Raw genomic sequence first — 24,663 nt, forward strand, 5'->3', positions numbered from 1 at the left:
TATCGTGGGATGGACATGTGAAAAGCTAGCCAGGTGGGCTTCAAGAACACGCACCATCTAGGGAAGCACGATTGGACCCCAAGATGAAAGAGTTCCAGAAGAGGGCTGGGCCAGTGACTCACTGGCAGAAAAATTGCTGGGCGCGTTCGAGGCCGTGGGTTCAACACCTCGGGACTACAGAAACGTTAACCAAAACAAAACTTCTACATAAGTAAAAAAATAAAAAATGTCTCTTTCCCAGGCTCAGGTAGGCAAAAGCATTTAGCTTTGAGTCTCCTTTTACAGGACAAAAATGTCACGGTGTCAGAACGTCGGGGGACCTTAAGGCAACCTTACCTTGTTCCCTTCTCATATAGATGGGGGTCCTAATGGGACTTGGCGTTCTCGCGGGCATTCGGGCACATAGCAGAGACCGGGACCCACCTCTCAGAGTTCCCAGCCCCCAGGTCTTGGGTGTGTTTTTTTTAGCTTCGTGCCAATGAGGCATGTCAGATGGACTGTATGTTTTTATTATTTGTTAATGGCCTTTGGCATCTCTCTTACTCGGCAAGTTAAGTTTGCTGTTGCCTTTGGAGCAGTTAGACATTTCTTGTTCTTTTATATAGACGCTATTAGGCTGGTGGGATTTCTTTTTCATTTTCATATATATCTATATCTCTATCTATATATATACATATATCATATATATAGTCGGTGGTTGTGTTTCTCACATTCAGAACATCGGAATCTCCTGGAGGACCTGGTACAACTCGGCTCCTGGGCCATATTCTCCAAGTTCTGTTGGTCTGACTCAGATCTGTGGTGGGCCGGATGAGTTTTTTTTCATTGCTGCTGGCTTTATGGAAGTCACCGAGTCAGAGACTGCCCTCCAAGGAGCCGTGCTAGGGTAGGAGACGGTTGAAGATGCTAGCCCAGGCCTTGCAGCCGGCTGGCTCCCCGGTGTGGTCCCTCTTTGCTCAGAAATCTGCGCCCCGGCCTTGACCTCCGCATTCTCCCCAAGATTCACTTCTCCAGGTCACCCACACCACCTCCGCCTCTGGCCCTGCCACGCTGGAGGCATTTGGAGGGACATCCTCACCTTCCCTGCTCGTCTCCATCTTCCGGCTCTTGCTTTCTGTCCTGCAAAGTCAGAGAAAAATGAACGCCTCTGCTGTGGACTCTTTGCAACCCATCACCCCCTGGAGGAGGAAAGGCCCTGCCCCCTTCCCGCTAGGTCTCTGCCCAACTTCTCCCTTTACCACCAAGCATCCTGGAGAGACAGTCAGCAGAAACTGGGAAAGAGTGGTCCTCATCTCTCATGCACAGACTTAACCATTCAACTCCAGTTCAGATTTGTTTGTTTGCCCCTATAATGAGGGAAAGGCCTCATTTAAAAAAAAAGGTGGTGAAAATAGTAGAGGTTAGAATTTTCCATTTGGCCGTGTTTGAGTGTGCAGGCTAGGGGCACTAAATGGTTTTAAATGCATTTGCACCATTTTGCAGTGGTCACTGCCATCCACAGAACTTCACAGCTCACACTTGGGAACAGACTCCCATTGAGTGACAGCTTCCTTAAACAGCGCCTGTCTCTCTCTGCGGCTCCCAAAACGGATCTCTGTGAGTTCAAGGCCAGCCTGGTCTACAAGAACTAGTTCCAGGACAGCTAGGGCTACAGAGTGAGGTCTCAAAAATCTCAAAATCAAAACAAAAAGCAAAATCCAGCTTCACCCGTGTTTGTAGCATACGTTGGTATCTCCTTTAAAATACCGAATACTACTCTTTTTGTGTGTTTTGTCCATTGATGGGCAAGTGGGTCGCTCTGCCTTTTGACTTTGATACCAGTGGAGGCCCTGGAGTGCTGGCAGCGGCGGCGGTGGCAGGTCTTCGATTAACTTGCATTCTCAGGTGACTATTTAGGCATTTATGTAGCGGCCACACCCTGCCATTTAACCGATGCTGCGGTTGCTGTGATGGCCGTGGACTGTTCTCTTGTGAAAACCAGGGCCTGCTTATGTGAGCCTGTTTCTACTGTGAGTGGAGGCGAAGTGGGAGACACTCTCTATGATAGGACCTCTTCATCGCTGGTCTCCTTCTTGCCCTGCCCCCGCCCCACCCTGCTCCGCCCCATCCCGCCCCATCCCCGCCTCACCCCACCCCGCCCCAGTCTGCTTGGCTCCCCCCACTGCTTCAGGTTCTTCTCTCCCTGTCCTGGGGGCCCTTCCTGTGTTAGCTCTCAGGTGTGAACCTCTGACTTGGTCAGCACTGGACATTTCTGGTCTACATGTGTGTGTCACCACGGGAGCATCTCCGTGTGTGTGTGTGTGTGTGTGTGTGTGTGTGTGTGTGTGTGTGTGTGTGTGTGTCCGTCTCCAAGTCTCCAAGTCCTTCTCCGGCATGTTGGTTCAAAACCAGCCTGGTCTGTATGGTAAGTCCCAAGCCAGGAAGGACCTCATAGTGAGATCACGTCTCCAATAAATAAATAAACATTTTTTTTAAAAAAGCAAAGAAAGAAAAAGAAAAAAAAGTCCTCCAGTGGCTAAGAACTTTAAAGGAGGAACCCTTCCCTGGTCCCCGTAGCTGCCCCGGACAGACCTTATCTGTCACACCTCACAGGTCTTTCTCCACACAACCCTTCGCCCACCCCTTTCTCCAACCAGCTTCCCCCCAACACTCTGTCAGTGTTCCTGCCTTCTTTTTTGGTTTTTCAAGACAGGGATTCTCTGTATTGTTTTGGAGGCTGTCCTGGAACTCACTCTGTAGACCAGGTAGACTCCGGGGTGGGCCTGTTTCTGAAGGCATTGCAGGCTCACTTTCAGGCTATTAGTTCGCAAGAGTTCTTTATGCGTGCGTGCGTGCGTGCGTGCATACGTGGGTGTGTGTGTGCATGTGTGTATGCATGCGACTCGCGCCCGTGTAGGGGTTTGTGCCTGTGTGTTTGTATGTGCGTGCACAAGCGTGCATGCGGAGGCCTGAAGTTGATGTCAGGTGTCTTCCTCAATCACTGACCACTTTAGTTATTATAGAGGTAGGGTCTCACTGAACCCTGACGTGACCACTTACTTAGGGCTAGCCTGGTGTGGTGGTCTGAGGGAGAACGGCCTGCATAGGCCCCTAGATTTGAATGGTAGGTCCCCAGTTAGTGGGAATGCTTCTTGGGAGGGATTCAGAGGTGTGGCCTTGTTGCAGGAGGTGTGTCGTGGGGGTTAGGTTTTGAGGCTCCAAAAGGCTCCAAAAGGCTCCTATGACTTCCAGTGATCTCTCTCTTTACCTGTGGCTGTGGATCAAGGTGTGGAACTCTCAGCTGCGTTCTGTCCCACATCATGGACTCTAGCCCTCTGAAGTCATAAGCCACATTAAATGCTTCCTTTTAGAAGTGGCCTTGGGCCGGGCGTTGGTGGCGCACGCCTTTAGTCCCAGCACTCAGGAGGCAGAGGCAGGCAGATCTCTGTGAGTTTGAGACCAGCCTGGACTACCAAGCGAGTTCCAGGACAGCCTCCAAAGCCACAGAGAAACCCTGTCTCAAAAAACCAAAAAAAAAAAAAAAAAAAAAAAAAAAAAAGAAGTGGCCTTGGTTGTGGTGTTTTATCACAGCCGTGGAAGCCGGCTGAGGATCCCTGTCTCTGCTTCCTGAGCGCTGGGGTTACACGCAGCGGCTATGTCTGTGAGCTCTTTCTGTGAGTTTAGGGATCCAAACTCCAATCCGCATACTCACAGGACTGGCGCTTTAACCTCTGAGCCCCTGCAAGGATCCTTAAGTTTTGTGTTGTAATTTCAACCTCTTCCATCTTACAGAAAGTTGATCTTAAATGGCTGAAATCAGGAAGGCGGATTCTTTGCCGCTGGTGACATGAAAAGAAATTCTAAAAGACATTTTTTTTTCATAGCCATAGGCCACAGGTATGGAAGGTCTGTGTGTTGAGCTTCTCTGAAAGGGGGTCTCTCGGTGGGGTTCCTGGGCAGGAGCACCCCTCTTACTCAGCTCTACCTCCAGGGCCCAGCATGTCAGGGAGATGGGCTTCTAAGGCTGTTTGTTGGTGGGAGTAGCAGAAGTGTCCCAGGGCCTCCTTGGAGGAGATGAGAGTAGGAACAAGATTCCAGGTGGGAAGACCGCTTGGCAGGGGTGCCATTCTGGGAAGATGCTGCCAGTCAACAGAAGAGAGACACAGGTCTGACACTGGGTCTTTTGAGGGGCCCGTCAGACCTGTCTTTTGAGCTTCACGAGTTTTCAATTGAGAAAAAATGAGCTGCAGGGATTCAGATGTCCTGGCAGATTCTGGGGTGGGTGTGGGGGTGTTCTGGAGGACCGAGGGTTATGGGGGGGCTGGGCTGGCAGCAGATGGGGCTCTACACACCTGGGAGTCAGACAGCATTTGGGCCTTTCCACGGGGGTGGGGAGGATGAGGGGTTCAAGCTCCAAGTAGGGGCCTTGGAATTGTTAGGTGAGGAAATGAGATGCATGGCGGGGGGGGGGGTGACTCCCCAAACTTCGTTGCCTCCCCGACCCCCCCTCCCTGCTGCCCTCTGGCCTCCTCTGCTTGCCTGGCCAGCAACCCTCTCCTCTCCTAAGTCCCAGCCAGGTGACTGTTGCCCACTGAAACGCCCGTGCCTTTTCTCAGTGCCAAGCTGCCACTCAGCGGAGCAGACTGTGCTCAGGTGCTATGCTCATCAGGCAGGTGTGAGCCTGGGCTGGCGGACTCCACCCACACCTCCTATGACCCCGTTGTCGTCGCCGGAGCCCCTAATGGCTGTTTACCTGAGGGATGATGGTGACACTCCGTCGTCTCCAGGAGGTCACATGAAGGTCCCCGACGGCACAGCTGCACACAGTGATTACTCCGGCACTGCCCCTGTCAGTCTCTGCTCCTTGTGCGATAGGGATCTCTGGTTTGAGCCGGCAGCCTCAGGGATGGAGAAGACTGCAGTTGGTGCCTGCTGCCTGAACTGTGGGGACTCAGCTCCTTGCGGGGATGGCGAGGGCAGCTGGCAACAGACAGGAAGGAGCCAAAGACCTAGGGAACTGGCATCGAGGTCACGGCAAAGCCTCCTCAGCTTCAGTGAGATCGCGGCGTGCATTTGCCAGGCCCAGAGTGGCCTTCATTTCTAATAGGAGCCTTCTGATTCTGGACCGTTGGTTCGAGACCACACCTACTTAGCGGCTTAGAACTTGCCTTCTGGAAGTGGGGCTTTAGAGCATATGGTACTAAACACTAGTATACCTTGGATTTTCCTGACTGCCCGTACCTAGGTGTACTAACTTGCGGGTTACCCACGGGAAGAGATTAAGAACTGAAAATAAAATAGAAAACTCGACAGTGCTTTAATGAAAAGATATGTGGCTGGCTATGGTGGTGGCGGTGGCTGCGGCGCACGCCTTTAACCCCATGGGCAGGTAGAGATCTATGAATTCAAGGCCAGCCTGGGCCACGCGGTGAGATGCTGCCTAAAAACAAATAAAATAAAATATGTAAGGATCGGGGAGCGGGTAGTTCAGTTGGTAGTGAGCTGGCATGTCCAAAGCCCGGGATTCCATTGCTAAGAATCCAGCATAAACCCAGGACACAGGCCTGTGATGCCAGCACCGAGGAGTGTGGAGGTCGGGAGACTAGGCTAGCCAGTTTGAGGCTAGCCTGGGCTACACGAGAGCCTGTCCTAAGAAAAACACCGGAGAGTTATATGAAACTTACTGCCTTGAGGACTGAAAGCATGTAGCTTGGTAGCAGCCCTGGGGTGCCGGGCGTGCCTGCGGTTGCCGCCCAACAACGAGCCCGCCAAAACAACCCTTGTGAGTTGTCTACTCCCAGAACTTTCCATTTTGTGTTTTCGGCGCTCATTAGTTCTAGGTTAACTGAAACTGTGGAAAGCCACGTTCATCCCTGCTGAACTATCAGCCCCGACACTCCGATCCTTAGTGGGGACAGGTGGACCTGGATCCCGGGCCACGGCGGGGTTCGTCGGGAGCGCCCCCAGAGCCCTTGAGATTGCGCGGGGCGCCTTGATGGTTGACGCGCATGCCTCAGGGTGGCCTCACAGTTAGATTTCCCACAGAAGGCGCTGTTTTCCGTCCCCCTGAGCTGTGGCCATCTCAGTACTCACCACGCTGAAGGCGGCGATTCCCAGAGACTGCCTGGTCCACGCTTCCCTAAGCACCTGCTGCACCCCACCATTTAGGCCCGAGGAGGACCTCGCGGATGCCCGAGGCCTTGCAGAGCAGGGCACAAGCAGAGCTCAGGAGGGGCGGATGTGTCTGTCCAGTGCTGAGACCAGCAGGCTTCTTGAGAACCCAGGGCTGAGCCGGGAAGAAGCTGGGGGTCTGGAGTCAGCAGGCCCTCTCCCGTGAAAGCACCAGCTGGGCTGTGAATTGTCTGGGGGCCGGGGGAAGGGGAGGGTAGCAGGGAGGCAGCCACAGGGAGTGTGGGAGCCCAGAGCATACTTCTCTGCGGCTTAGAAGATAGGCCCTCGGCCTGGGATCGGGTCTCCTAAGCAAGGCCTTGGGATGCTGCCCCCCCCCGCCGCTCTTCCCCCAGCCTGTGTGAGCAGTGTTTGGTATCAGCACCACCCAGAGAACCAGGGCCGAGCACTCCTGTTCCTGAGGAGGAATGGGTTGCTGCTAGGTCCCAGCACCGGCTACAGGCATAGGGCCTTTGCGGGAGGTCTGGAACCCAGCTAAACAGGACTGTGGGGGCGGGACCTAGGGCCAGGGCCACTCCTGGAAGAGGAAGCTGGCCAGGCAGGCTTGCAAAATGGAAGGAAGGTGGGAGGAGGCAGCAGCCGGTGGAGGAGGAAGGATTAAGGTCTTAATCCCTGGGCACCCATAAAGCCTCAGGTGACAGCTTTTCTTTCAAAGCTCTATCTACTTGATTTTCTTTAAATTCACCGTAGCTCCTTGTAGAAAACTACACCACAGATGCGGCCTTAAAAGAAAAGAAAACCCTAATACTTTCGTTGTTTGTTCATTTTATAAAATTTCTTTTTCTGTTTTGGGCTGTCATTTCGAGACAGGCTCTCCTGTAGCCCAGGATAACCCCACAGTCACTGTTGGCAACAGGTGACCGTGAACTCCCAGCCCTTGTGCCTGTCTAGTTCCTGACGCGCTGGGATCACAGACGCGCACCCTAGCCGCCACCGCCACCCTTATGCCTGGCTCATGTTGTGGAATTGTCCACGGCTCCCTTGCAGCTGTTTGAGTTTGGGGGCCACTCTCACACGTGGTCCGCAGAAGTTGGCAGTTGGCCTTTTCGTTTTTTTTGTTTGTTTTTTGTTTTTAACTTTCAGTGTGGTGGATGTGGCCGCTGCCGGGAGGAAGAATTTTGCAGCTACCACATTGCTTCCCAGGTCTGCGCGTTCCCTGGCTGTAGGGTTCTCTGGGAATCGTTTCCCGCGTTAACCACCTGCATGTGTGAAGCCTGACCAGCCCTTCGCACAGTGTGGGCACAAGCCCCGCCCTCCCGCCCGTGGGTGAGCCGGCCACTTAACTCATTCGCACGTGCATCTCACAACCCTCTATTACGGGCGGAGATTCCGTCTCCTGTGGCTAAGCATCCGAGCTCGGCTGGCAGGTGTAGGGGTTGTGGGATCACGTGTGATGTTCTGCCCTCCCCGTCCGTCCTTGTCACAACTCAGGGGGGTTCCCAGACAGCCTGCAGGTCCAAAAGTAAGTGTGGGCGCCTCTGTGGCCACCCCCTTGTGGGTATGGAACTGTTTGGGTAACCTCTTGTGGTTCGTGGAGTCACACAGACTTGAGTATGCTGTCTTCCCTTTCATCCACTTGGGGTTTTTTTTTTTGGGTGGGTGGGGTGAGTGGGTGGGTGGGTTTCGAGACAGGGTTTCTCTGTATTGTTTTGGAGGCTGTCCTGGAACTCGCTCTTGTAGACCAGGCTGGCCCCAAACTCACAGAGATCCGCCTGTCTCTGCCTCCCGAGTGCTGCTGGGATTCTAGGCCTGCGACACCACTGCCTGGCCTCATCCACTTGCTTGTCCTATGGAGGAAAATAAAGCAGGATTCTGGGCGAAAGTAGTGACACGGAAGATGATATTGATAGGGTGAAATCTGAGCAGGCACGAGAGGGAGTGGGGAGAGACAGGTGAATATCCAAAGAAGGGTTTTGCCAGGAGAGGGAACAGGAAGCTTGGTGCAAGCTGGACCCGTCGGGGTTGGGGGGGCTGCGTCTAGGCAGAGCGAGCGTGCTGGAGGTGGGCGCAAGTGGCCACAGCCAGATCATGCAAGGCCCTTGGATAGCTAAGGGAGACCCGGAAGCCGGGGTTCCCACCCGCCCCCGCCCCTAGGAGCGAGTCAGAACAATGGCATGGATCCTCTTGCATATCTGCGTGGGTGAACACCTGGGCCCAGGCTACGTTTGCCCCCGGATGAGGTCCTGAGAGTTGCAGCCCAGGCTGTGGGAAGGTTTCCCCTTTCCTCTGCCCTTAAGTCCCTCATCCACGTGACGTGGACCCAAGAAGACAGGAAGCTGGTAAGAGTGTGCTGGGCTTCCCAAGGCTGGGACCTCCATCCTGTCACTACTTAGGGGTGTTTGTTATTTAGGCTAGCCAGTGGGCGCGCGTAAACACTTGCTCGTACATATTTAGTCTTTAATCTGTTTGGACGATCAGGCTCAACTTCCTCGGCCCAGAAAGCAGCCAGCTGCCTGCCTGCAGTGGGTGGTCGCGTAGCAGTCGGGGACATCAGGAGGAGGAGAGATGGTTTTTCTGCTCACAGTGGCTTACCGGGAGTAAACTATTGATTGGGTGCCGGGGGCAGGGGGCAGGGCTGGTTGCCTGAGCCATGGGGGCTGACCTTTTACAAACTGTCATCAGCCTTCACGTGTTGACTCTGCTTCATAACCTAACTTCAAAAACAAACAAAAACAAAACTCAAAATAGGTTTGTCTGAAGTGTAAAAGCTAAAGCCCCAAAACCTGTTAGAGAAAGCCGTGGAGGTCAGACTTCAGTGCTTTTGGATTTAGCAGTGGGTTCTTGGCATGCGGAACCAGAAGCCCAAACCACAAAGGGAAAAGTCGTACGTCGAGCCCCATCATAACTCAAGTTTTGGTTGCAGCACTTAAGTAGCCTGTAAAATAGAGTGTGTTTCAGACCCCCAAGCCCGTGAAACTTTATTATTAGGAACTTTTCCCTAAAACTACGGGCCGAGGGAGACGGCTCAGTGGTCAAGAGAGCATGCTGCTCTTCTAGAGGAGCCCGAGTTCTGTTCACGGTGCCCACATTACGGGCAGCTGGTCACAGCCTGTGACTCCGGCTCCTGTGGCTTCCATGCCCTCATTGGTTTCTGTGGGCGCTGCAGCCGTAAGCACAAGCTTGCCCATGACAGGCACATATGCTTAAAAGCAAACCCTTAAAAAGTGTACTGAAAGTTCACCAGCCCCGATCTCGACAAGTTCATGGCAAATAAAGGGCGGAGGACTTGAACAGACGTCTTCTCTCTTAGAGATGGATGGCCAGTAAGCATTCATGGATGGGCACACGCGCTGTCAGTGATTAGTAATCCAAGCCATGGAATGCCTCTGTGTGCCTAGAAGAACGTTCCTAACTAGAAGACAGGGTAGGGGAGGCGCCCAAGTGTTTAGCAGCGATGTGGGGAGATTGGAAACACGTTGCCTGTGAAAACATGAAGTGAGTTGGCCTCTGTAGGAACGTTCCACCGGCCTTGTGTCTCGGTTAGGGCTACCACTGCTGGGATGAAACATCACTGCCAAAAGCAACTTGGGGAGGGAAAGGTTTATTCGGCTTACACGTCCTCGTTGTAGTCCATCATTGAAGGAAGCCAGGACAGGATGCAGAGGCCACGGAGGGATGCCGCTTGCTGGCGTGCTCAGCCTGCTTTGTTATAGAACCTAGGACCACAATGGGCTGGCCCCTCTCCCATCAGTCACTAATTAAGAAAATTCCCTACAGGCTTGCCTGTAGCCCAAGTCTTAGGGAGGCATTTTGTTAATTGAGGGTCCCTCCTCTCTGATGACTCCAGCTTGGTGTCAAGTTGACACAAAACTATCAACACATCTTGAGGAAAAAGTAGGTATGGAATTCCCATATGACCTGGCAGTCTGTCCCTGGGCGCTGAACAGAACACGAGCATCCAAACAAAACATACTTGTGGTTGTTTTGAGACCTGAGTTTCTCCGAGTGGCTGCTGCCGCCCTGGAATTCACTCCGTAGACAAGGTTGGCCTTGAACCCAGAGACCCACCTGCCTCTGCCAACCTAGTGCTGGCATTAAAGGCGTGCGCCGCCACCATGCCCAGTTGCAAATGGATTCCTTCACACTGAAGTTGATTACATTACTAGGCACAGCTGGCGCAAGGTGAAAAAAAATAACCCGAATGAGTGAATGCCTGCGGGAAAATGCGTCGAGCTAAAGAAACTGAATGTTAGGCAGTCGTGGAAAGGGAAAAAAAAGTTGTGACACGCACTAAAACGTAGGACTTAGAGAACATGCTGAAGAACAGTAAGGCAGACTCGAAAGGAGATGCTTCATGGTTCCGCTTTGTCCTCATTAGGGTCCCCCCCACTTGACGTAAGGTGAAGTCAAACGGAGGAGACTCTGTAGTTGAGAGAATACCTCCAATCAGATTGGCCTGCAAGCAAGTCCATGGGGGGGGGCATCTTCTTGACTGCTGATTGATGGAGGAGGGCCCAGCCTGATTTGGGAGATAGATACCACCACCCCCGGGCAGGTGTTCCTGGGCGTGTAAAAGTGGGTTGAGCGAGATCTGAAGAACAAGGCAGTAAACAGGGCATTCCTCGGCGGCCTCTGCTTCAGATCCTGACTTGGCTCCTCTTGGGTCGCCTGTACTGTAACCCATAACCTAATACATGCTTTCTTTCCTCCCCAAGTTGATTTCGGTCTCTTTTTTTTTTTTATCACAACCATAGAAAGCAAACTAGGACACACTTACATGAAAGGTCAGAAATAAGTAGATCCTCAGGCAGAGGTTGCTTGGAGTTGGGTAGGCACCTATTGCCTAACGAGTGCAGAGTTTCTGTTTGGAGTGATGGGATTTCCTGGGAACAGATAGAGGTGATGGTTGCACAACATTGCATATGAGTATAATTACTGTCACGGAACTGTATTTAGAAGTGGTTAAAATAGCCAACTCTAGACCCTGCATAGTTTCAAGAGTACGGTTAGTGTTAACATTCCGTGCCTGGGGAAAGCTTGGTTCTGTGAGAGGCCCCTGGGATGGACCGTTACCAGACTTGAGGACACCTCAGACACACAGGATTACCTTAAGGGCTGAGCCCAGTTCATGCTTCTGATGCAGATTTGCAACACCGTGCTGTGTCTCACTGGCCTCGAGAGGCATTTGGGGTGGCTCCCCACCTCCCTGTGTCCACCTAGTTCAGTGCAAAGATTGCTCTGCCTGGTGGGAAAAAAAAACAGACAGAAAACAGTAAACGTGGGTGATTTTTTTTTCCCCCAGATTGTCTTCAGTAACCTGTTTATTTGGTCTTGCTGGCTGTTTTTGCCTGAGTGTTTGGTCTAGCCCCTTCCTGGAATCTCACACCCGCTCAGTGCTCACGGTTCTACCGGAAAACACACACCTCCTCTGGACCCTGCAGCCTTGAAGCTCATGCCTATGCTGGCCGTGGGCTCCTTCCCCCTCCTCTCTGTGTTTTCTGTGGGTCCCTTCTTGAGATCTGAGCTCCACTCCTTGGATGTCCAGCTGCAGTCACATGCACACCCTCTTGGGATACTGTAAAACCGGAAGACAGGAGAGGAGGTCTGTGATGTGTTTGAGGCCAGTGATAACCCAGACGGAGTGGCGTAAAGCGCAGACCAGACGCTGTGGCTTTCCGAAGCAGATGGACGCCATTCAAACGACATCTCCCTGCAGGCTGACTTTGTTGCTCTGCTCCAGGGGCACACTCCCCAGTATACTCCCCTCTCCTCCAGGGTCAGCTGTCACCCGATGCTCAGAGCCACCTTGCTTTGCTACATCCTGGTGGATTCTGCTGGGCCCGAGCAGCTCCCACTTGTGTTTTAGAATCTGAAGCTGGATTACACACATCCTGTGTCCCTACCAGACCCAAGGTGTCCCCTAGTTTATAGTCCACAGTGACTGTCCTTATTAGATCCTCCCGTTTGGAATCTCTTGGTGTATCTGCAACTGGGAAAGAGCCAGGGTTTGGTTGAGTTTAGTTTATTGAGCCCAGGCTGCTGTGAACACTTCCTTGGGGGTCATAGGATAGGACGGGTCCAAGGTCAAATGCAGGGTCTGGCCTCAGGCATAGGTGGCTCACTCCTGCTCTTGGGAAGCTAATAATTAACCCTGGGGTGGCTTCTGATCTGCTGGAAGGGCCCTGGTTGGCGCATGATGCTTTCCAACCCACACCTTTGTCCAACACTAAGGAGATCATTTTCTGTGCCTCTCGGTTCCGAAAGGGGCTGAAGTGGCCTTGACCTTCACAGAAAAGGACCGTCCCCCGCTGGGTAGTTTTCTGGGGCACCCGTTAAGGGGCCGTGTCAGCTTACCACAGAGGACCACGGGTAATAAACAGCCGTACCATTGCCCGAGTTTCTAATGTTGCAGCATTAATTGGGGAGAAAGTCGGCTTTTCCGGACCATTTCCTTCATAAGAGGAAATTCTCCTTCATGTGAGCCTTGGGGAGGGGAGCTCTCATGAAGATTATCTCACAGGGGTAAGAATGGACCTGTCGTCAGTAAATTACAGAGACAGAGTGATTAAGTATGGGGCCCTGTTTACCTTCAGTGAGTCACCTGTAATTTACCTCCCGCCCAGGGGCATGGGTCAGGAGGCTTGGAGCTGGCAGGTATGTAATGCTCGACCTGAGTGGGCACACGCATTACTGTCGGAGATGGCCGTGGAGTTGGCTGGGCATGCTTCTCGGGAGTCTAATCTACCGACCTGTACAAGCCACGACGCCAGGAGAGATAACGAATGGAAAAGCGATCGGAAGCCCCCTGGCGCCTTCCCCCCTCCCACAGCAGTCCCAGCTCGGGGATGGCCCTGGGACACAGGAACAAGATGACAGGGACGTTTGACTGTGGGAGACCAGGTCCTCTTGCTGCACTGGGTTTTAAACCCACCCTATCGTAGGGAACGTTTGCAAGGAGACAGCTGAGACCTAGGAAGTCAGTTCGTCCAGGGCCATGTTAGTGGGCCAGTATCAGAGCCGAGGCCTGCTGAGAGACTCCCCCTAAAATGGACTTTATTCAAGTCAGCAAGCACTCCTGGCTTGTTTGGACTCATACGTGACTGGGCTCAGTCTAAATAAATGCAACACTGCCAGCAATGTATGAATGTGTGTGTGTGTGTGTGTGTTCCTTAAGAGTTTAGACATCTGCTCTGATTAGTACTAAGGGCAGTTACACGTTTCTGCGTTTTGTGCACATTTGGTTTCTACAACACCGTGTTTTGAGCGTTCATGCAAGTTGCTTTCGATTGGTCCCAGATACCAGCGTCCCGCACACCTGTAAGTCTTTAAAGAGAAAAAAAAAGAGTTTTATTAGCCTTCTGCTTTCATTTTATGAAGAGACAAAAACCCCAGGCGTCCGAAAAGGCGTCCTTGAGAAGCACACTTTTATCTCCGTTTCTAGAGGGGCTGGCAGCTGGCATGGCTGCAGTGCCCGGTCCAACCCGAGATGGCCCTCGGGACTGAAGCCTTCCAGGCAGAGGGCTTTAGGGCCGGAACAAACCTCTCCCCCGCCTCGCCTAGGAAACCCAGGAGAGGAAAGGTAGCTAAAGAGAAGCCTCCCCAGCTTGATATTCACAAATGGGAGGATGCTGGGAAGGGGGAGTGGGCGTGGGGGTAAGGATAAGGGTGGGAGCATTTCTCTGTGTTTCCTTGAGATAAAAACTTGGGGAAGACTGCTTGATGGTAGTGAGTATTGAGTTTTGTTTTGTTTTTTCCTGGCCTGGCTGTCCCTGGCTTTCAGGCCTCTTGGCAGGGGCGTGGAGGCTGGCAGGACAGTCCCCTGTGAGATTCCAGCCTCTTGGCGGGGAATGCACCGTGATTAGCGCCACGTCCCAAACCTTTCAAAGTGACTTTAGCTGTTTTCTTTAGTGAAGGCCTCTGCTGCTTTTGGCTGTAAAGGGAGGGGTGGGGGTGGGGGGCTGGAGCCCAAGACCGAAATATCAGAGGCTGACACCCAAGTGGGTGTGGCCATGGCTGAGGGCAAATATTAACACAGTATTTTTGTAAAGTCTATGCAACTTGACTCATGTTCCAGTAGAGTAAATTTATTCCATCCTGTTTTTCCCAGTCCGTTCCGAGCTTGGTGGAACTATCCGCAGGCAAGATGAAACAAGGTTGGCCGCTTAATTTTAGGTAGGAAGTACTAAGAATCGAAGGTGCTTCAGTGTCAGCCGTTAAACCTCACATAATGCCTTGCTGTGTCTTCATACGATTTTGCCCCCTAGCTCATTGGACCCATTTAAAAGTTCCAAGAACGAGGACTCCATTTAGAATGAGTTCCGTGGAAATCTATGTAAGGAGACAGAGTCTGAGAAGTTGAGTATGGCTTCTAAACAAAAATATACCCCGGGCACTTCCAAAACAGAAGTCATGGTAGGATTTTGGCCCCCAAAGCCTAGAGCTCATTTATCACACTCTCCAGTAGCCTTCTCAACAGAGGTGCTGTCTAGTTCCTCTGCCGGTTACCTCTAGAGATGTGGGTGTTGGCCAACCAAGAACCACCCACATTCCAGAGCCAGGTTCCTCGGAGCTCCCCCACCCTTTCCGTGGGTTAGCTCACTGTCTTCCGTGTCTATGCAGCCTTTTCTTTAAGCTTTTTCCTTCCGTCGAGCAGAAGTCTGTTTCTTTCTCTTCCTTCCGTGTGTGCGAGCGTGGCTGTGTGTAGGAGGTTCCATCGCCTGCTTGTGGACGTCAGAGACTAAGCACGGGTGTTGATACTTACTCTCCCATGTCTGAGATCTGGGGCTTTCTTCTGGGTTTCGCTTCTGTGTACCACTTTCCAGGTTAACTGGCCTGCGAGAATGGGAATCCTCCTGCCTCTGCCTCACGTTTTGCCACAGGAGCTCTGGGGGCACACGCCGAAGGTGCCCAGCTTCTACACGGCCTTTGAACCCAGGTTCTCGCACTTGCGTGGCAAGCGGGGTTTCTCCCAGGCCCTGAAACCTGTTTACTTCACCTGTTTCACCAACTGGGTTTCAAAGAATCAGCCCAGCCAGGTAGTGTTGGCACACGGCTTTAATCTGTACTGGAGGCAGAGAGGGGCAGGTGGATCTCTGCTAGCCAGCCTGGTCTGCAAAGTGAGTTTCCAGGTCCGACAGGGCTGTTACCTAGAGAAATCCCTATCTAAAAACAAAAACAGGGACAACAAAAGAAAGTCCTTAATTTGCATACACACTCTCTGGAAGGCTCAAAACAGCCTGAGGAGGAGGGAAACCGGCCTTCTTCTAGGTGAGAAAAGTGAGTCTCAGGGAAAAATAAGTCGTGCTTCAGGTCCCTCTGTACCAGGGCGTGATTAGGCAGGAGCTCCACTTTCCCACACCTTATCCGGATTCCTCTTTTGTGTAAAAGCCTCTAAAAGAAACCTGGCCTAACCGCTGAACTTCCGCTAAGATACCAGTTACCTCCAGGCGTTGGTGGCGCACGCCTTTAATCCCAGCACCCGGGAGGCAGAGGCAGGCGGATCTCTGTGAGTTCGAGGCCAGCCTGGTCTACAAGAGCTAGTTCCAGGACAGGCTCCAAAGCAATACAGAGAAACCCTGTCTCGAAAAACCGAAAAAAAGATACCAGTTATCCTGCAGGCTCCTCAAACCTCCCTGGGCTTCCCCCGTGCTGAACCTTCCAGTGCTGCCCTGCCTGCCGGTGGGGGGGGGGGGCTTCCCCCAGGCCTGGAAGCCTCAGTGAGCTGGTCCTACCACCACCCACCTTACCCTAGAGCTGGTCGGTCTCCTGCCTTCTAGTGCTGTGGAAGCTAGGCTCTTAAACCTCCACTCCACACACACACACACACACACACACACACACACACACACACAACTTCCTGGCTTGGCCTGGGGCCCGAGTAAATGAATATTAAGTGAGTAAATGGTCCGGAACTCCTTTGCCAAAGTAATAACAAAGGAAGCCAAAAGTAATTTTAAACAAGATCTACAGGTCCTGGGGGCCGGAGGGGAGGGGCAGCCAAAACACCCGAGCATGAGGCTGGAATTGGGGTGGGGGTGGGGTTACCCGGAGGTCTTTGGGAGACACCCTGGCCCCAAACTCCAGTGAGTTCTTGAAGAGCTCTGGAAGAGTCTCTCTCCACAGCTTGACCTGGTCAGAACCGGCCGTTCCGGGGCAGGCAGGTTCGTGGCTCTTATCTTGGGCTTCCGGATTCACCGAGGTGGCAGAGAACAGGGCCAGTCCACCTGTGACTGTTGGGAGGGTGGGTGGGTGTGTGGGTAAGGTCAGCACAGCCTGTATAACCTCCTGAGAGGAGAGGTGGGTTCTGCGAACCCCCAAGGGTGTGGTTTCAGCACGGTAACGCCTTCCCCCTAACGTTAAAATAACTAATAAAAAAATATCTCATTTCAGCAGCTCTCCAACAGATAACTGTCAGTCAGGGAGAGGAGTCGCTCGCCCGCCCACCTGAGGGAGGCCTGGGAAGTTTTGGCTGCCTCTGCCCTGGGTGGACACCCCAGGGAAAGGGCTTCCCATACAAACCCAGAGAGTCCACCCTCTCAAGCTGGGCCTGGTTTCCTCTCGCCTGAGGCAGACCTGTGCAGTGTGTGAAGGTAGCTGAGGCCTGCAGGGCTGGGGACCTGTTTCCCTTATTGCGTCCTCCTGACCGCCTGCAGCTCCAGAGGCCTGCTTTTTTAATCCGGCACCTGGAGGAGGAGCTTAAACCGCCCCCTACCCTCCCAGTGTCCAGACTGACTGTTTTTATTTTGTTCAATTTTGAAAGTGTCATGGTGTCCAACCTATAAATAAAACTTATAAATAAACTCTGGGCTCTAGAATAAGAAAACTATTTGACATTTTGAAGTCAAAGTCTGAGAACAAAGGTGCTAATGAATGGCCTTGGTTTGATTTGAACTGATCGGACAGATTATTCCTGTCACAGCTCTGGTGGTGGTGGTGGTGGTGGTGGTGGTGGTGGTGGTGGTGGTGGTGGTGGTGGTGGTGGTGGTAGGGGTGGTAGGGGGTTTTCTTTGGGAGGTCCCCTCTCTGAACAAACTAAAGGATCTAGGGGTCAAAGGAGGAGACTGATTCTGCACTTGTCCTCAGGGAGCGTTCTGATTGGTGGCGCAAGACAGGTTTCCATACAGAGTTGTGTGAAAGTCGAGTCGAATTGCTAATCCTTAAGTGTGATTCCAGTGAACAAAAGATACTTCGTACTTTTGTAAATGCATACCCAGTTTTAAAAAAAAGTTTGGTTTTCACACCGTTTGTGATTATCGTATTGGTTAGCAGGCTTTAAGCTTTAAAAGTATTATTTTAAAAGTTAATAATTTTGGAGCCAGGAGGTGGTGGTGCACAACTTTAGTCCCAGCACTCGGGAGGCGGAAGCAGGCGGATCTCTGTGAGTTCGAGACCAGCCTGGTCTGCAAGAGCTAGTTCCAGGACAGGCTCCAAAGCCACAGAGAAACCCTGTCTCGAAAAACCAAAAACAAAAACAAAAAAAAAGTTAATAGTTTTGTATATAGGCTTAAGAGAAATTGTTTACTGACTTTAACGTTAATTTAGCAATGAATATGAAAATGCCTTGTTTGTTGTTGCTTGGTTTTTAGTTTTGTTTTGAGGCAGGGTTTCTCTGTGTAGCACCTCTAGCTGTCCTGGATTTGTAGACCGGGCTATCCTCAAACTTAGAGATCTGCCTGTCTCTGCCTCCTGAGTGCTCCGCCACACCTGGCAAAATGCCTTTTTAAATGAAGAGGCCTGTTTTCCTAACTCTTTGTGTGTGTGTGTGTGTGTGTGTGTGTGTGTGTGTGTGTGTGTGTGTGTGCGCGCGTGTGTGCACATGCATGTACCTGTGGTATGTGTGCCCGTGGAGGCCCCAGGTTGATGCTGGGGAGCCTTCCTCAGTCACTCTCCCTACCTTACCCTTTGAGGCAGAGGAAGACAGCTTCCTCTCGTGGCCTCCCGTGTCTCTGCCTACTGAATGCTGGGGTTACCCACGCCTGCCCAGCGTCTACACGGGTGCTTGGAGACAGAATCCCTACCCTCGAGCTCAGGCTATAAGCGGTGTGCGAACTGAGCCATCTCGCAGCCCCTCGTTTAGTATTGACTGTGTGCATTGAAAACTAAAGTTAATAGTAAATTAGCATATTAGCCGCTGCATTGCTACGAGTGATGTTTGAGGGATTAAGAAAGCCAGGAAAATGAAAAGATAGTGGATAGTATCCATCAGCTTACAAAAATCACAGCCATGAGAAAAAGGTTCAACTCCGTGTGCCACTGTAATTTGGTTTACCGGGCAGGCACATAAATTAAAATTGATCAGACAGCAACCGTGTTGATGGATGTGTTTTCCTGCGCATGTGGACATTTCCCAAGCAAAATAACCTAAAAACCACTGGTTTTTAAATTCACTTGGCTGAACTGAACTTCAAAACCATTTGGCAAGCCTAATAAATCGCACTCACTGTAGGCAGCTCTCCCTCTGTGCTCCTCTTTAGGAAGATGCTAACCATCCCTTGCACAGGCTTCTCAGAGGGGATGACGGTGTACTTTGTGAGGGTGTCCTGGTCTCTAGTCTCAGGTGTGGCAGGCTGATGTGAATTTGGGATCAGGATGGTGCCAGCTGCTTTGAGGGAGCCAGCCAAGACATCTGGTTACCTAACGGCAGGTGACAGCACACTTTTTAAACTTTTCCTTCTTCTTCGTTTTGACATCTGTGCTCATCCCAACACTGACATACAGACTGGAAAATTCCCGACACTCCATGAACAATGATTTAAGGAAGCACTTCTCCCGCCCTAAGTGATGGGCCAGCTGCAAAGCTATGGGAAATGCTTCTCATGTAGCCCTGGGAAGAGACTGTCATAGGCTCGGAAGCTGACGCAGCACTCTGGTTCCCCGAGACTCTGGTTATAGGCGCAGATGGGCAAAACCAGAAATCCTGGAGATGTTGGTTGACAGTGTTCCAGTGTGGACTCTCAGGTTGCTTGTATCCTTGTCTTGGGAGGGTGGGGTATTAAAAGTATGTCTTCTCCCAGCACTTAGGAGGCAGAGGCAGGTGGATCTCTGTGAGTTGGAGGCTAGGCTGGATTGACAGCCTCCAAAACAATACAGAGAAACCCTGCCTTGTAAAACCAAAAAAAAAAAAAAAAAAAAAAAAAAAGTATGTCTTCTCTGTGACAGTAAAACAAGGCGTGGTTTCAGGTTGTGCCCTGGGGCAGGAGGAAGGAAAGACAAACTCAGAATAATTTGTAAATAATTTTAATATGAGCTGTAAGGTAAATGCTTGCTCGATGTTTGTTTTCTTGAGTGCAATGGCTGTACTCTGGTTATGAGATAAATATCCTTGGTCTTGGGAGACCTGTGCTGAAATATTTAGAAGCGAAATGTGGGGGGAGATTCTAGGTACCTGTAGTACAGGTGTGTGGAATAAAGAGCAGGGAGGGAGGGGACTCGATCTCCTTTTGGGGTTCCGGAAAGCTGCAGAGACTAACCTGGGTCACCAGCTTCTCTTGTAATTTCCCACAATAAATAGCCAACAATACCCTCATCCAGTGTAGGGCTATATTTCCTTTTCAGTGCTGGAGAGACAGCTCAGAGGTTAAGAGCACTGACTGCTCTTCCAGAGGTCCTAGTTCAATTCCCAGCAACCAGAAGGTGGCTCACAACCATCTGTAATTTGATCTGGTGCCCTCTTCTGGCCTGCAGGCAGACATGTGGGCAGAACACTGTATACATAATAAATAAATAAGTCTTAAAAAAAAAAAGCTAGTCGCCGCCCTCCCAGCTCTTTATTCTACACACCTTCTCCGTACCTGTGACCACACCCAAACGGGCGTGGTCAGCACTACAGGTATCTAGAATCTCTCCCTACAGCAAAGTGATAATATCAAACCTGTAGCACGGGCTTGAGAACCAACCCTTGGTTCTATGCACGTGTACGTGTGTGCACGTGCATGAGAGTGTGGGTTTCCCACACGCGTGTGAGTGTGACCCACCTGCCTCTGCTTTAACAGTGCTGAAGATTAGGGGTACACCCATGACACCGTTTTCCTCTTTTTAAAATTATGTGTATGCATGTGTGTCTGTATACATGTGAGCACAGCCGCCCACGGAGGCCAGAGTTTGGTGGTCGATGTTTTCCGCCACCAAGCTCCGTTTTATTTACTGATGCCTTCTCTCACTCAACTAGGAGCCCGTGGATACCGAGAGTTCACATAGCCAGCTTTGCCCCAGGGACCTCCTGTTTCCTCATCTCCTGAACACTGGGATGGCCACATTGCCTGGTTTTATTTGGGTACCAGGATGCAAACTCCCGAACTCCAGTCCTCACACCAGATGATGGCAAGTCCTCATCCAGAGTCACCTTCCCACCCTGTAAAGTTTGTTTTGTTTTTATAGGAAGGCATACCACTTCCTTTAGAACTTAAGGGACACCTTAGCCTGGTCCCAAAATGGAGGACCTGGGGATATCGTATGTCAGGTGAAGGCAGTGGTAGGAGAACTGGCCTGTTTTTTGTTTGTTTGTTTGTTTCTGGAAGAACCATAAAGCATGCGTGCAAAGTGGTTGTTAAGGACCTGGTTGACTCCCCCTCTACACCCGACCCCAGCCCCCATCCGTACTGAGTTAGTACAAAATGCAGTCCAACTTCTGTGTGCCCCCAGCAAAAAAGAAAAGGCAATACCGACACCCTCTCAGCAGCCAAATTGAGTATCTACGTTCCCCTCTATTAAATATTGATAATTGATGGGAATTGCTGCTGGTTTTGGCGAGTCATTGCCTCACGTGGCTGATGGTACATGGTGTTCTTTTCTGTGCCAGAAATATCCCTCTCTAGCCGACGGGTCATCGTTGGTACAGAAAAAGAAAAAAAAATAGAGTTTGGGGAGCGTCCCTCAGCCCAGTAGGGAGGAAGGATTGGGAAAAAGACGCTGAGTTGCAGAGAAAGTCTTACACACTCAGAGAGCGATTGCTTGGTAGACAGGCGCAGCAGCCCACCCACGTCCGCCCCTGAGTCACAGGGCTGGAGGCGAGTGCCTTCTCCTGGTGACCACTAGATGGTAGCATTGGCAAGGTCAGCCTGAATGTGCGCGCCTGGGTTGGTTCTCGGAGCAAGGCCCACCCCATGGTTCACTTACACAGAATGCGCATACATTTCCTCCTAGATCCCGACCGTTTTCTTTAAATAGATCTGGGCGCGGTGTGGCACGCCCAATCCTGGCATCTGGCAGGTGGGAATAGGAGCATCAGAGGTACCCTCCACTACGTAACGGCTTCTAGGCCAGCCTGAGCTATGTGAGACCCTGTCTCAAAATCAGATTGAATCAGTGTTAGCTTGCTTGTTTGTTTATTTTTTTTCTGAAAGCCTCATGACATCAAGCTTCTGATTTCCCCACTTTCACCTCTGCCTGAGGTGCCGGGATTACCTGTGGGCATTGCCTGTTTCATGCAAGATTGTGGGTCAAAACCCAGGGTCCCATGCATGCTACACAAGCATGCTACCAACTGAGCTACCTACCTCCTTGGGCCTTGAAACATGCATTCTTCAGCTAAAGGTCTAATTCCCTTATTTTATTTCAGAGGTATATAACATCTGTAATAGTGACTGGCTTTGAACACACAGTGAATTGCTTTAAAAGGAATAACATTATAACAATGAAACCTTTGCATGTTTATATATAAGATGTCTGGCGTCAAGATAGCCCCCACAAAATCTGGATTGTATCTATACTCAGCACCTGTTCACGTCGGAAACTTAGCCTTGTGTCCTGGCCTGGCGGGCGGCGCATGCCTATAGTCCTAGCACTTAGGAGGTGGGGGGCAGGAGAGTCACACCAAACCTCGGCTGTGTAGTAAATTGGAGGCCAGCCGTGGCTACATGAGACCCCGTCTCCACGGCAATAAATGCACAGTGCCTTTTATTGAATAGCTGGTCTGTGTCTCCCCTACCGCACGCTAGGCATCTCAATGCGTTCCGTCTCTAACCTTGCAGTGTTTACCGAGCCCCAGCTGTGTACATCATGAGATCATGCTTTTTCTATAAATGTTTTCCGGATCTCAACTCTGATTAAGATCTGAATCACAGTAGAACACACAGAGCGGTCCAGCTATCCCAAAGCTGTAGCCGTTTGATTTGTAAACCCTGTGCAAATGGGCTTGGCTCCCGTGACGTCAGTAGTAGAACCTGCGGCTGTGATGGTCTGCGGTTACTGAGGCCATCGTGTTCCTGTTTGGGTTTTGGCTTTGTTTAGAATTAAGAGGCTTATAAAGGAAGCCATAGAAACCCCGAGTTCCCCAATTGCCGTGGTACAGGAAACAGGGCAATTAGTCAGCGTCTATTGTCCAACCAGATTGTTTAAGATACAATTTCAAGACAATTGGGAAACACCTCCTGGCCTGATAACGTGTAGTTTAGCGTCGGGCAGGCTCTTATCAAGGTTTGCTCTAGGGACAATCACAGGAAGAACATTCTGCGGTTTTGGTGAAGTTATCTTTCTGTGGCACTGTCCTGAGGTTCCAAGGCCTTCATGTGACAATCAGGGAGTGAGGGAAGAGTCTGAGTGTATTCTGTGGCCACTCGGGGAAGCATCACCAACCATGGTTCAGTTTCAAGTGCTGGGACCCCTCATGCTGGCACAGAAATAAGCCGTTGCCTAGAGGGAATAGCGATTTGGAGCGTGCCTGTGGTCGGCTCATCAGCTTGCGTTGCTTCCGTTCCCTGTGGGTTTTATGTCCAGGGTCAGTGTGAGGATATCTCTTTTATCTGCTTTGCAGGCCTGGCTGTGTTCTAAGGCCAGCCATGTGGAAAGCTGGGGTCTGGACCTCAGCTCCCAGACTGCCTGCCCTTTGAGGGGCTCCCAAAGGCTCTGTGCGCTGCAATCCCCATGGGAGGTAGGACCAATGGAAGCATTTTTTTTTCCAAAAGTTGCCTCAGGAAGCTCTGAGGGGCACTGCCGGTTAACACCGCTTCATAATGATGCTGTTGCGTGTTCCAAAAAGCACAGTCCACCCGAGATTCTTTTTTTTTTTTTTTGGTTTTACGAGACAGGGTTTCTCTGTATTGTTTTAGATGCTGTCGGTCCAGCCCGGCCTCGAATTCACAGAGATCCGCCTGCCTCTGCCTCCACCTGAGATTCTTAAACGAGAAGCAAGCAACAGAGTTGACGTTTTCAGTTGCACGTGGGATAAAGCATTCGGGAACACATTTGTTGCCTTTTGATAACTTTTTGCATTACTCAGAAAATGCATCCAGTGACATTTTTATTGAAAAGGGCATGGCGGAGGTGGTAGGTGGGTGGAATTTTCTGTGATTGAGTGTGTGAGTGTGAGTGTGTGTGTGTGTGAGTGTGTGTGTGTGTGTTTACTGCCAGTCCCAGGAATTTTTTTGGAATTAATATTTGAGGGGTTTTACCATCCTAGCTAGCTACTTTTTAAAGCTAGAACTTTTTCTTTCTTTCTTTCTTTCTTTCTTTCTTTCTTTCTTTCTTTCTTTCTTTCTTTCTTTCTTTCTTTCTTTCTTTCTTTCTTTCTTTTTTTGGTTTTTAGAGACAGGGTTTCTCTGTATTGTTTTGGAGCCTGTCCTGGAACTCACTCTGTAGACCAGGCTGGCCTTGAACTCACAGAGATCCGCCTGCCTCTGCCTCCCGAGCTCTCCTGGGATTAAAGGCGTGCGCCACCAATGCCCGGCTAAAGCTAGAACTTTTACCTAGATGAGAACTCAAAGCTCTCCTTCAGGCATCTTCCAGTGCACAATCCATGCCGGCCCTCCCCCCCCCCCCCACTGTCCCAGAGACTTGACTTTCAGTCTGTGGTCTGCTCTGCCCTCCTTCCCACACCAGAATGATAGACATGTCTTCTCACGCCCTCCCCGCCCTTTACCTCCTGCCGCCGTGCCTGACGATTGGTTGCCCTCTGATGCGCCCCTCGCCTCTTCCTCCTCCTTTTTAGTGTGGTTGTGTGTGTGTGTGCGCGCGCGCGTGCGTGCGCTTGTGCCTGCTTTGTTTGTTTTGAGAAAATGTCTCTATTCTACTCATTCTGTTATCAGACTGGCTTCAAACTCACAGAGATCTGCCTGCCTCCGCCTCCAGAGTGCTGGGATCAGAGACCTATGCCACCATGTCTAGCCTGATGCTTTTTTTTTCTTTTCTTTTTTCTTTCTTTTTTCTTTTTTTTTTTTTTTTGAGACAGGGTTGTAGAGAGAAGCCTTTTCCTTGCCAGCCGCTTTGGTTTTTCCCCACCAGTCTGCCACGTTGTAGTCCCCAAATAACACACAGGACGCTATATTAATTATGAAGCTGTTGGCCGTTTGTTTGTTTCTTACTGGCTAGCTCTGACTTAAGTATTTACCCCATAATTGTTATTCTAAGTATTTCTCTTACCGGAGAAAAGGTCTGGACTTCTTGCCCCTATGAGGCTACATGGTGACTCCCTGTGTTTTTCCTACCCAGAGTCCTCCTGGACGCCTAGTCCCACCTATCTTGCTTCCCTATTGGCCAACAGTGTTTTATTGACACATACACAGGACTTCCCCATAACAGGGTTTCTCTGTGAATTCTCTCTGTAGACCAGGGTGTTCTCGA

The 24,663-nt window shown here is 51.0% G+C and overlaps 1 protein-coding gene and 1 long non-coding RNA gene across 12 annotated transcripts in view; one reads left to right on the forward strand and one right to left on the reverse strand.

Moving 5' to 3' along the window:
* The window catches only part of Ptpn3 (protein tyrosine phosphatase non-receptor type 3), a 119,908-nt gene that overhangs the window by 9,473 nt on the left and 85,772 nt on the right, over positions 1-24,663 (forward strand). Inside the window, exon 1 of one of the 7 annotated variants that reach the window (XM_040738046.1) lies at positions 7,497-7,630. The exons of 4 other annotated variants lie outside the window; for them this stretch is intronic. The gene's annotated coding sequence lies outside the window, so the exon portion shown is untranslated. Of the gene's footprint in view, positions 1-7,496; positions 7,631-8,358; positions 8,448-13,668; positions 13,688-24,663 lie in introns of those variants that run through there. 2 more of the 7 variants (XM_040738054.1, XM_040738057.1) reach the window with 2 other exon arrangements.
* LOC110343711 lies at positions 494-6,472 on the reverse strand. 5 transcript variants are annotated; one of them, XR_002386026.2, is made up of 4 exons: positions 6,073-6,472; positions 4,733-4,878; positions 1,079-1,119; positions 494-881 (listed from the first exon to the last, which is right to left on the reverse strand). It is a non-coding gene; the product is annotated as an uncharacterized LOC110343711 (long non-coding RNA). The 5 variants fall into 5 exon arrangements; XR_005873937.1 differs by having other exon boundaries at positions 1,079-1,346; XR_005873930.1 differs by having other exon boundaries at positions 494-1,119.

The sequence above is a fragment of the Mesocricetus auratus genome, unplaced genomic scaffold (assembly GCF_017639785.1).
Source record: "Mesocricetus auratus isolate SY011 unplaced genomic scaffold, BCM_Maur_2.0 Super-Scaffold_6730, whole genome shotgun sequence".
In the NCBI taxonomy this organism is placed as follows: Eukaryota; Metazoa; Chordata; class Mammalia; order Rodentia; family Cricetidae; genus Mesocricetus; species Mesocricetus auratus.